At 42.9% G+C, this 11395-nt stretch overlaps 1 pseudogene; it reads right to left on the bottom strand.

Moving 5' to 3' along the window:
* Positions 1–9590: 9590 nt before the first annotated feature.
* On the bottom strand, positions 9591–11071 carry LOC103540370 (large ribosomal subunit protein uL10 pseudogene; annotated as a pseudogene).
* Positions 11072–11395: the final 324 nt, after the last annotated feature.

The raw sequence follows: 11395 nt of genomic DNA, 5'->3' as shown, positions 1-11395 counted from the left end.
TGCCCCAAAGAATTGAAAACAGGTATTCAATCCAGTACCTGCACATGAATGTTAATAGCAGCACTATTCACAATATCCAAAATGTAGAAGCAACCCAAATGGCCATCAATGGATAAAAAATGTGGTATATCTATATAGTAGAATATTACTCAGCCATAAAAAGGAATGATATATGGATACATGCTACAACGTGGATGAGCCTTTATGCTAAGGAAAAGAAGCCAGACATAAAAGTTCACATATTGTGTCATTCTATTTATATGAAACTTCCAGAATAGATATATCCATCAAGACAGCAAGTAGATTACTGGTTGCCAGGGGCTGGGAATGCGGGAGGGAGAAGGTGAGTAGGGAATGACTGCTTAATAGGTATAGGATTTTCTTTGACTGTGATGAAAGGTTCTGGAATTAGAGTGGTGATGCTTACACAATATTGTGAATGCACTAAACGCCACCAAATTATACACTTTAAAATGATTAACAGGGGCCAGCCCTGTGGCTGAGCAGTTAAGTTTGCGCACTCCACTTCGGTGGCCCAGGGTTTCGCCGGTTCAGATCCTGGGCGCAGATCCAGCACCACTCCTCAAGCCATGCTGAGGCGGCATCCCACACAGCAGAACTGGAAGAACCTACAACTAGAATATACAGCTATGTCATGGGGGGCTTTGGGGAGAAGAAGAAAAAAAAGATTGGAGACAGATGTTAGCTCAGGGACAATCGTTAAAAAAAAAAAGATTACTGGTTAATTTCATGTTGTGTGAATTTTACCTCAATAAAAGATAAAAGAAATGACTTTTAAAAATCCTGCTTCTGAGTTGTGGTTGTGCCTTCCTCCTATGACCCTTCTAGGCATGATGTGGTCAAAGCCTTTTATTTTTACTTTTTTATTTTTTGCAGAGAAGGATTCACTTGAGCTAATATCTGTTGCCAATCTTCGTGGGTATTTTTTCCTCCCCAAAGCCTCAGGGCATAGTTATATATTATAGTTGTAAGTCCTTCTAGTTCTTCTATGTGAGCCACCACCACAACATGGCTACTGACAAACGAATGGTGTGGTTCTAGGACCAGGAAATGAACCCAGGCCCCCAACGTAGTAAGAGTGCCAAACTTTAACCACTAGGCCATCAGGACTGGCTCTCAGAGCCCTTTAAATGACAGATTGCTGGGACATTATCCAGCTTGCAGAACGGGTTGCATAAACTGTTTTGTCATTGTTATTAATGAATGACTGTTTAATAAACGTTAATGTGTATGACAAAATTTAGTCCAAGACTTGCTTTCATTATAACCTCATGGGGAGATTGTGAAAAAGTAAATAACCCTCACCCATCTCAAACTCAAATTTCTTTGATAGCTACCATTATCTTCAAATAAATATACATAGATAAAATCAAATTGACTAAGGCCAGTTTACAATGTGCAGTAAATGTTCAAAGAATGTTAATTGTTATTATCTTCCAAAATGAATTTAATTATGACTTATAAAGATCTGCAAGGACAGTGAAAAAGGAGGAGAGTGATTTACTTATAGAGCAAATAAGAGAATTTCTAAATAAACCATGTATGTATAACCAGACAAAGTAAAATCATATGATGTGCAGGTTTCAGAAGCCCACCACCACAACCACCACACAACCAGAACTACAAACACTCCAAGGGTTGGGGAGCCAGCAAATACCTTTAGACAATAAAATAAATCTTATGTTTGGAGGCCGACCCCGTGGCCGAGTGGTTAAGTTCGCGTGCTCCACTTTCAGCGGCCCAGGGTTTCACTGGATCTTGCCCCAAGGGTGGTTCAGATCCTGGGCATGGACATGGCACTGCACGTCAGGCCACGTTGAGGCAGCGTCCCACATGCCACAACTAGGAGGACCCACAACTAAAGATATACAACTATATACTGAGGGGATTGGAGGAGAAAAAAAAAAAAGATTGGCAACAGTTGTTAGCTCAGGTGCCAATCTTTAAAAAAAAAAGGAGGATTGGCAGCAGATGTTAGCTCAGGGCTAATCTTCCTCCAAAAAAAAAAAGTAATAGAATTTTAAAAAAATCTTATGCTTAATCACAAAAGGAAATTTACCAACTCCCAGTAGTTAAAGAACATTCCCTTGAAGCCAGATTGTTTTCAAAATCCATTTAAAATAATACATCCTTACATTTTTTAAGATTTTTCACTTTCCTAAGCACGCTCACACAGCTAATCATCTTATTCTCTCCACATCAATGTGAGATATGTAGAGCAGGCATTATTCCTATTTTACACATGAAGAAACTGAAACACAAAGAAAGGGAGTAACTTGCCTAAAGGTACACACAGACTGGGTCTTCTAATTCTCGGCCCAGGGCTTTTTCAACTCAACTTCCACTTATGTAGATTCAGGTTCAAATGCATTCCAGGCAAGGAGAATATCACAATTGAGATAAAGGTCCAAACAATTAAACAAAAGAAACCAAAACCATGTGAAGCCACAGAGCAAAACACACGATACGTTTTTCTCCAACAAAGAATCACACTTTTCTTTATCCTCATTTGTAATATCACCTTGCAACAACTTTGGTAACACTCAGAGGCAACAGCCAAATAGATTCAAATGAGAAAATCATACCACCACCACTACACAATCACCCTACCCTACCGGAAGCCAGAGCCATTGGCATCTGCGGATGTGACATGACGAATAGGCCACTGAATGCAAGCTCAGAGGCACAGCAAGTCAGGCCTCCATCTTGCCCCAAGGGTGGAAGCATTAGAAACTGGAATGGAGATTCTTCCATCCAAATAAGATTACCTGAAACTCAGCACCAGGAACCAAGAAGGAAGCTGCTGACCGGAAGGGAGAAAGCAAAAACAAAGTAACTCTGCACGGACGTGCCAGTCCCTTAAGCTGCAAGCAGTTCTTTTCTCCCAGCTCCTACAGTACTTTTAGTTTGTGCTACTTAACACTTACAAAATTGGCAAGCATCTGTGGAATACCTTCTATATTGGCTCAGTATACAAGAAGAGAATTCTGAAGAGCACAGGAGAGAAATGGCAAGTACAGTGCCTGCCCTTTATTATGAAGAGCTTTATTATGAAGTTGGGGAGAAAAGATACTTATATCCATGAACAATGAGGCCAGGGTACAGGGCATTAGATAATAAAAGACTGTTATGTAGGAAAAAGCCGACAAAATAAGAGGTCAGAAAAGAGGCAGGGAGAAAAGAAATTCGTTTAAACCTAATAATAACCCTATGAGGTAGAAACTAGTATTATTCCCACTTTACAGATGAGGGAACTGAAACTCTGAAAGGTGCAAATTACCAAAGAAACATAGGTAGTAAGTGGCAGATTCAGGAGTTCAACCAAGATCTCTCTGAGTCCAAGAGGATGGGAGTAAATGGAGAATGTTTCCTGGAGAAACTAAGGCTTGAACCAGGCCTTAAAAGACGGAAATTTGAAAGGCCTTGAAAACAGGTAGGAATTTGGTAACTATCAAAAGGCATTGTGCAGAGTCATATATCAAATGTGGTGTCAGGCATATGAATCTACGGCAATATGCAGAATGACCTGAAAGAGTGAAAGACTAGAATCAGGAAATCAGCTAGGTAGCTGTCACAGAATGCAAGCAAGCAATGCTCTAGGGCAGCCTGAACCAGCATAGAAGGGGATATAGTGAAGCAGAATTAACATATCGCAGGGAGAAAAAAAGCAGGGTGAGATGACTTTAAAAATAGGGGTAAAGGAGATGGGTAAGCAAAGATTGCAAGAATTTGATCCTGACATACCCTGAGAATGCTGGTACCACATGATGGAAATAATGTCATCAGGAAGGGAAGCAAGCTGGAACAATGGGTTTGGAACAAACTGAGCCTGAGGTGCGGACAAAAAATTCAGGTAGAAATACCAGGAGACAGTTGAAGAAATAGGTCAGGAGCTCAGATGAGGTCAAAGCCAGAGGCAGGCATCAGCCTCCACGTGGAAGTGCTAGTTGAAATCATGAAAGTATGTTGATTAGTTACTGTGGCAGACATTGTGACTTGCCTACCAAAAAGCTATTCCTCATTTCTTCTTTGCTTACAGAATCCCAATTTCATCCTATAGCAGATACGTGTGTTCTTAAGGGAGGCTGGGAGCTTTCCCGCTCCTGAGGGAAAATCAGAGAGAGTGGTCTATGCCAGTGGTTCTCAACCTTGGTTGCACAGGAAAATCACCTGGGAAACTTTAAAATGTTGATACCTGGGTCCCACAGAGATTCTGGTTTAATTGCTCTAGGATATGCCTGGGCATGGGCTTTTTAAAAGCCCTCCAGGTGATTCTCTTGTGCAGCCAAAGTAGAGATCCACTGGTCTAAGCCAATCAAAGGAGTTTCACTCCCCTTGTCAGTAATTGATTTAGGTAATCCTAACCAATGTGTCCTGAAGGGAAGTTGGGGGGGAGGGGCATGGAAGATAGATTTTTCTTACTCTTAAAATTTAAGTGCACTGCAGGAAACACCATTCTTTAGATGAACATCATCATTTCTACATGCAATGCATGGAACTGCTGCAACCATCTTGCAGTTCTGAAAGGGATTCGTTAAAGATAGCAGGTGAAAAGATGGACAACACCTGTGTTGTTAATGAGGTCCTTGAGCTACTGAATTGACCAATTCTGGAACCTCCCTAGCTTTAGATGCCTTGTTATAAGAAATAATATTTGTCCTTATTGTTTAAGTCACCTTGAGTTGAGTTTTCTGTTACTTGCAGCTGAAAGCATCCCAATTGGAAACATATATAGATGCCTCTGCCATGGATTGCCATAAAAAGATTTCACATATATTTCATAGTAAATATTATACTGTACTGTATTCATTGATTTCCTGTCTCTTTCCCTAGTTTTTGAGTTCCCAGAAGACAAGGCTTGTGTCTAATACATTTCTGTATCCTCAGAGCATAATTTTTGTTATCAGTGCCTATAGAGTGGATTCTGACTGCTAGCAACCCTGTGTACAGCAGAGTGGAACCCTGCCCAGTGTTTTTTGTGCCATTCTCTCATCTTCTGGTGCTATATCAGACAATGCTCTGCTGCTATTCATAGGGTTTTCATGGCCAATTTTTTTGGAAGTGGGTTGCCAGGTCTTTCTTCCTAGTCTGTCTTAGTCTAGAAGCTCCACTGAAACCTGTCCACCATGGGTGATCCTGCTGGTATTTGAAACACCTGTGACATAGCTTTCAGCATTATAGCAACACACAGCCGCCACAGTATGACAATCGACAGATGGTCGTGTGGTTCCCTGATTGGGAAATTAACCTGGACCACAGCAGTTAAAAGCACCAAATCTTAACCACTAGACCACCAAGGCTCCAGAGCACACTATAGGTGTCCAAACATAAATAAATATTGAAAAATATAAAAAATGATTGATGGATAGATGAAAGAGTACACAGAGAAAAGACGTGAGTGTCAACAACAGTGTCTTCAGGAGAATCCACAGTTAGAACGAAGAAGAGAAAAGAGGGAACCAGGAAATAAAAGAGAAGTGTGGTCAAAGGGATAGAAGGAAAACTAGTATAGGGCTGTGTCATGGAAGCCAATATATTTTTAAAAATTAATGTTAGGGTAGTCAGCGGGGACAAGAAAAACATGGGAGTGAAGAAAAGCCTATTGTGATTTGGTGAGAAAGAGATACCTGGGACCCTCTGGTATGTATTTTCCCAAGCAGACTCAAAGCCTCATGAGGAGATATTTCTCAACAATCTAAGTTACTCGTCCTCTGTAGTGGAATCTTTGGCATATTCAGGTGCTTATGCTGAAATTACTATTCTTAGTCAATGCAGCATTTAATGGAATCTCAATAACTTTGTCTTCAGTTTGGTTTCTGGTGACATCATCAGCTTTGGGGATCCCATACCCAACTGAAACTAGATCAAAGTCAATAGTTATTACCATCATCATGAAATACGGTAAAATATCCTTGGACAAAGAAAGAAGAGATCAAATTTTCTCTGCAGGAAAGTGAAGAACTTTGGGTGTCAATTTCTTCAAACACACCATAGCACCTGTCACAGATGTGTTGGTGGCATAAAAAGGTCACCTGCCTGCAGCCTTACTCTCTAGCTCGCAAGTCAACAGGGGGTTTCCCAGGGTGGTAACACTCTCGGTTAAGATGTTCTGGAGCCCTAATTTCCACTTCAAATGATAGGTTATCTCTACTTTCGATTAAACAAGTAACTTTAATCTGTTGCCATGGAATTCTTCTGCATGACTTTGGTCTCTGAGAATGGTGTGTTTCTGGGAAGGAGTCTTGGGGAAAGTCCCCTTCTTCAGTGCACAGCCCTTCCTCTGTTTCCATCTGGAAGCTTTTGCCACTGCCCCGCAAGTAGAGAACATTGGATCCTATAGGTAAGAAGTACCCTCTGAGAATTCTTTGAGATCTGTAGGAGCCCATTCAGCCTCTAAATAATTAGCTGAGAAATGTCAGGAACTCCCCAAATCCAATAAAGTTTGACCTCGGCATAGTCTCAGGAGAGCATGATTGTATCAGCATGTTTAATACAAAGTCCACTGTTTCCCATTGTTCCCTGTGGTAGATAAAATAATGACCAGCCCCCCCGCAGATGTCCACATCCTAATCCCCAAAACCTATGAACATGTTAGTTACAGGGCAAAAAGGACTTTGCTGATGTGACTAAGTTAAATATCTTGAGATGAGAAGATTACCCTGGATTATCCAGGTGGGTCCAATGTAATCACAAGAGCCTTCTAAGAGCAAGGCAGGGGTATCAGAGTCAGAATAAGATGTGATGACAGAGTAGAGGGGAAAAGGAGAGGGAGAGGGATTTAAAGGTGCTATGCTGCTGGCTTTGAAGATGGAGAAGGGATGTGGGTGGCGTCTGGAAGCTAGAAAAAGCAAGGAAACGGTTCTCCCCTAGAGCCTCCAGAAGGAACCCAGCCCTGCTGACACTTTGATTGTAGGACTTCTGAACTACAGAACTGTAAGAGAATAAATTCGTGTTGTTTTAAGCCACTAAGCTTATGCTAGTTTGTTACAACATCAATAGGAAACTAATACACTTGCCATCATAACTTTTGAAAAAAAGGTCAAATATGGAGGAAAAATACAACTAAGTGGTCAGCCTTCTTTTGGAAATTCACAGTGCACGTTTGTTCACCAATGACCCTGAGAAGGCCTATGGAAAGAAACCTATCTAACTTTAACTCAGTATTGACCATGGAAAAAAATTTTAGCTGCAAACATCAATTATCTTCCTGCAGAACAATGTTCCTTTCTCAGAACACTGGTTTGAGGTAAAGCTGCTGCTAACTCATTGCGTGGTGATTTGACTGAAGCTGAAGGGAGACGTGTTAACCAGAGGAGAAGTTAGTGTGGAGAGCTAGAAGGTGGTGAGTCAAAGAACAAGAAACTCTCAATGTGTCGCTCAACTGGTCCAGGAAAGCTCATTCTCACATACAAATATGAGTATTTAGTCCCTGCTGTCTGATCTGTCTCTAGGATGGGGCTATCACAGGTAGATGGCAGAAGTCATGAAGACAATCCAAGGAGTTCCCCTAATTCTCCTTTCTCCCCAGCCAACCTTCTGCTATCGTTAAGCTTTATTTTCAAGTCTGGCCTGACTGGCTAACATACCAACTCCAGTCTGATTAACAGTTATCTATACTCCCTAAAATGAATAAATTGGAATTTGGCTTTGCATCTCTATCCCTTGTGATTTAAGTTTGGTGAGCATGAGTCCATCTCCAGGAGATGACTGACCTCTAAGTATCTCTTACAAAATTCAGTTTCTGGGCCTAACTAGTACACTATAAGGTCCTGCATAAATTGCCAGACAGACAAACCATCTTAATGACACTTTGACCCTGCCTTACTCTAATTGCCACATCCCTCTTGGGGGCAATTTCCTTGTCCATAACAGCTTGGCCACCATGTCTAAGTAAAAGTTTATTTAAAGTGCGTTCATTTGACTGAGTTCGCCTGCAGGGGGAGGTCAAGCAATTTCAGATATGAACAGAAAAGGGCTACAGGGGCAGAGAACAGGGGGAAACTTGGGATAGATATGATGATCCTCCCTTTGGACCAATGCCATGGGGGTAAATGAGGCTACCACATCCATTTCCTGTACTGATAGAGGGAGGATGTCAGAGCAGAGATGAGAAGTAGTACCATATATCCATTCTGATCCCTTGGTAGAAGCCAGGTGGAATGCTGGGTTACAGTGTGTGCACAGCTATTGTCTTCCCAATACTTCATTTCAAGGACTTTTCCCTTCCTTCCTCTGTCCACATGGTACCAGTGGGAACTGCATGTTCCTGCAATGTGACGTGCAGCCCTCTGTCCATGGTTTTATAAATCCCTCTTTTGTGAGTTACATTTGGTTAGCAAAGGTTGATCCCCAAGAGACTGAGTCCAGGGCTGGACACCTAAACCAAACTGAGCTAATAAATTCCTTCTGAGGGAATTTTTGAGCTAAGAGAGAAATCAGTTTCTCTCTCTGGATGGTCAGATCCATTCCATGTAAAACTCGGGTGATATTAGCCACCACATTTTCTTCCATATGGACTAGAAAGAGAGAGCTGCTTTAATGTAAGAGGGAAGAATGAAACACAGGTACAAAGAGGTGCAGAAGCAAGTGGTAGAAAGAGAATCCAGATAGCATTTATCCCACAGTTCCAGTTCATCTCTGAAGATCACCTGTATTCAGGAACTTGGGTTTTATGAGACACCCCTGAATTCATACTAAAAAAAAGAAATCTCCTTTTGTGTTTAATCTGTAAAATTGGGATAATAACTCTACCTTCTATGGTTGATTTAAAAGAGTCTGTAGGAGCCGGCCCCATGGCATAGTGGTTGAGTTCGGCACACTCCGCTTTAGCAGCCCAGGTTTGCAGGTTCATTTCCTGGGTGCGGACCTACACCACTCATCAGCCATGCTGGGGTTTTGTCCCACATACAAGTTAGAGGAAGACTGGCACAGATGTTAACTCAGGGCTAATCTTCCTCAAGCAAAAAAAAAAAGAGGAAGATTGTTAATGGACGTTAGCTCAGGGTGAATCTTCCTCAGCAAAAAAGTAAAAATTAAAATAAGAGTCTGCAAATTTGTAAATTTATAAAGCCTTTAGAACTCTGCCTAGTACATAGTAAGTGCTAGATAAGGATTTATTAAAAAGTATTTTTGTTACTTGCAACCAAGAATGCTGTAACTAATAATAGAAGGATCCAAAGGGCATGCCCAGGCTCAATGGGAAAGACAGCTCTGATCAAATAGCACCTAATAGGAGAGCAAAAGTGGGAGGCAATGACATATATATCATGTGTAAGAAGCACAACTCAGGGCTGGCCTGGTGGCGCAGCAGTTAAGTGCATATGTTCCCCTTTGGCGGCCCAGGGTTCGCTGGTTCAGATCCCGGGTGCAGACATGGCAGACACGGCGCTGCTTGGCAAGCCATGCTGTGGTAGGCATCCCACATAGAAAGTAGAGGAAGATGGGCATGGATGTTAGCTCAGGGCCAGTCCTCCTCAGTGAAAAGAGGAGGATTGGCAGCAGTTAGCTCAGGACTAATCTTCCCCTCCCCGCCCAAAAAAAGAAGGGCAACTCACTTCACCAACTCAGGATACAAATTTTTAACATTTCTTTTAATGTTCAAATTATTATGACTGAGTTTTTACATTCCATATTGACAGGAAATTCAGTCCTTATCTTGGGGTCCCTTAGAACACAGGGTATCAGATATACTCCCTGAGACTACTATACAGCTTTGGCCACTGGGCTGGATTACGTCCCACAAGGATGATGGGGTATGGTTGCCCAGACAAATGTTTCAAGATAAAGTAGGTTGGGCTCTTCCAATTCTTTCACACACATGGACCTTTGCTTGTGGCATAAACTTGCCCACAGGAGGGGCTGTGCTGAGGCAGTTCTGGTATCAGTGGCTTCAAAGACTTGGCAGAAATGTCCCCCAATGCCCCTTGCACCACAGGAGCCTCAGTGCAGGGGCCAGCCGCCTGGTCCTGTCTCCTTCTACCCTCATAGTGCTTTTTTTTTTAAGAGAAGTAAGCCTTTATTTCCTCGTTTCACAAATAAAGCTGGCTGAGTTGGTTGCTTTTGGTGATTAGTCAAAGATACCAAATCTCATATCTTCCTCCAGCTCCTCCGACTCTTCCTTTGCTTCAGCCTTGACTGGGGCTGCGGCAGCAACAGGAGCAGCAGTGGTGTCAGTGGCCTTGATCTTCTCAGCAAGTGGGAAGGTGTAATCAGTCTCCACAAGCAAAGCGAGGACCCACTTGTCCCCACTGGTGATAGAACGGGGGTACTGACGTGACAGCTGGGTAACCAATCTGCAGACATATGCAGGCAACATTACAGACACCCAGGAAGCAAGAATGCAAAGTTTCCTCCGTGACGTCAAGCACTTGAGAGTTGTAGATACTGCCATGATCAAACACCTGCTGGATGATAGCCCAAGGGAGAAGGGGGAGATGTTCGACATGTTCAGCAGTGTCGCTTCTAGTCTTAATCAGCCGCACGCCACTCAGAATTTCAATGGTGTCCCTGGAGATTTTAGTTGTAATGCCTAAAGCCTGGAAGGAGGAGGTCTTCCCAGGCCTCAGACCAGTGTTCCAGGCTGCCACAGTAACTTCACATGGGGCAATGGTACCAATACAGGTGCAGCTGGCACCTTATTGGCCAGCAGCAGCACGTCACTGATCTCATGGGAGCTTGTTGGTCCTTCTTCAGGAACAGAAAGCCCGCTTTCCCCCGGATATGAGGCAACAGTTTCTCCAGAGCTGGGGTGTTTTCCGGATGCCCTTGAATGGCCTTGTGCATCATGGTGTTCTTGCTCGTCAGCACCACAGCCTTCCTGCAGAGGGACATGCAGATCTGCTGCATCTGCTTGGAACCCACATTGTCTGCTCCCACAATGAAGCATTTTACATAATCATCCCAAAGCTGGATGATCTTAAGGAAGTAGTTGGACTTCCAGGTCACCCTGTCTTCCCCAGGCATCATGGTGCTTCCTCAGGGATTGCCATGCAGGGTTTAAAGATGATGTCACTCTCATGAGGACACCTGGCAAGCGGAGGTCTCTCATGGTGCTTGTGTGTGTGTGTGTGTGTGTGTGTGTGGAGGAAGATTGGCCCTGAGCTAACATCTGTTGTCAATCTTCCTCTTTTTGCTTGAGGAATATTGCAGAAGATTGTCGCTGAGCTAACATCTGTGCCAATCCTCCTCTCTTTTATGTGGGATGCCGCCATAGCGTGGCTTGATGAACGATGCTAGGTCAGTGCCTGGGATCCGTACCTACAAACCCCAGACTGCTGAAGTGGAGCACACGAATTTAACCACTACATACCACCAGGCCACACCCTCTCATAATGTTTTTTATCTCAGGAGTTTTGTTGCCCTTTCCTGCTCCCTG

This window comes from Equus przewalskii, chromosome X (assembly GCF_037783145.1).
Source record: "Equus przewalskii isolate Varuska chromosome X, EquPr2, whole genome shotgun sequence".
Lineage (NCBI taxonomy): Eukaryota > Metazoa > Chordata > Mammalia > Perissodactyla > Equidae > Equus > Equus przewalskii.
The sequence above is the reverse complement of the archived record's forward strand: the minus strand, read 5'-3'. Positions and strand labels throughout refer to the sequence as shown.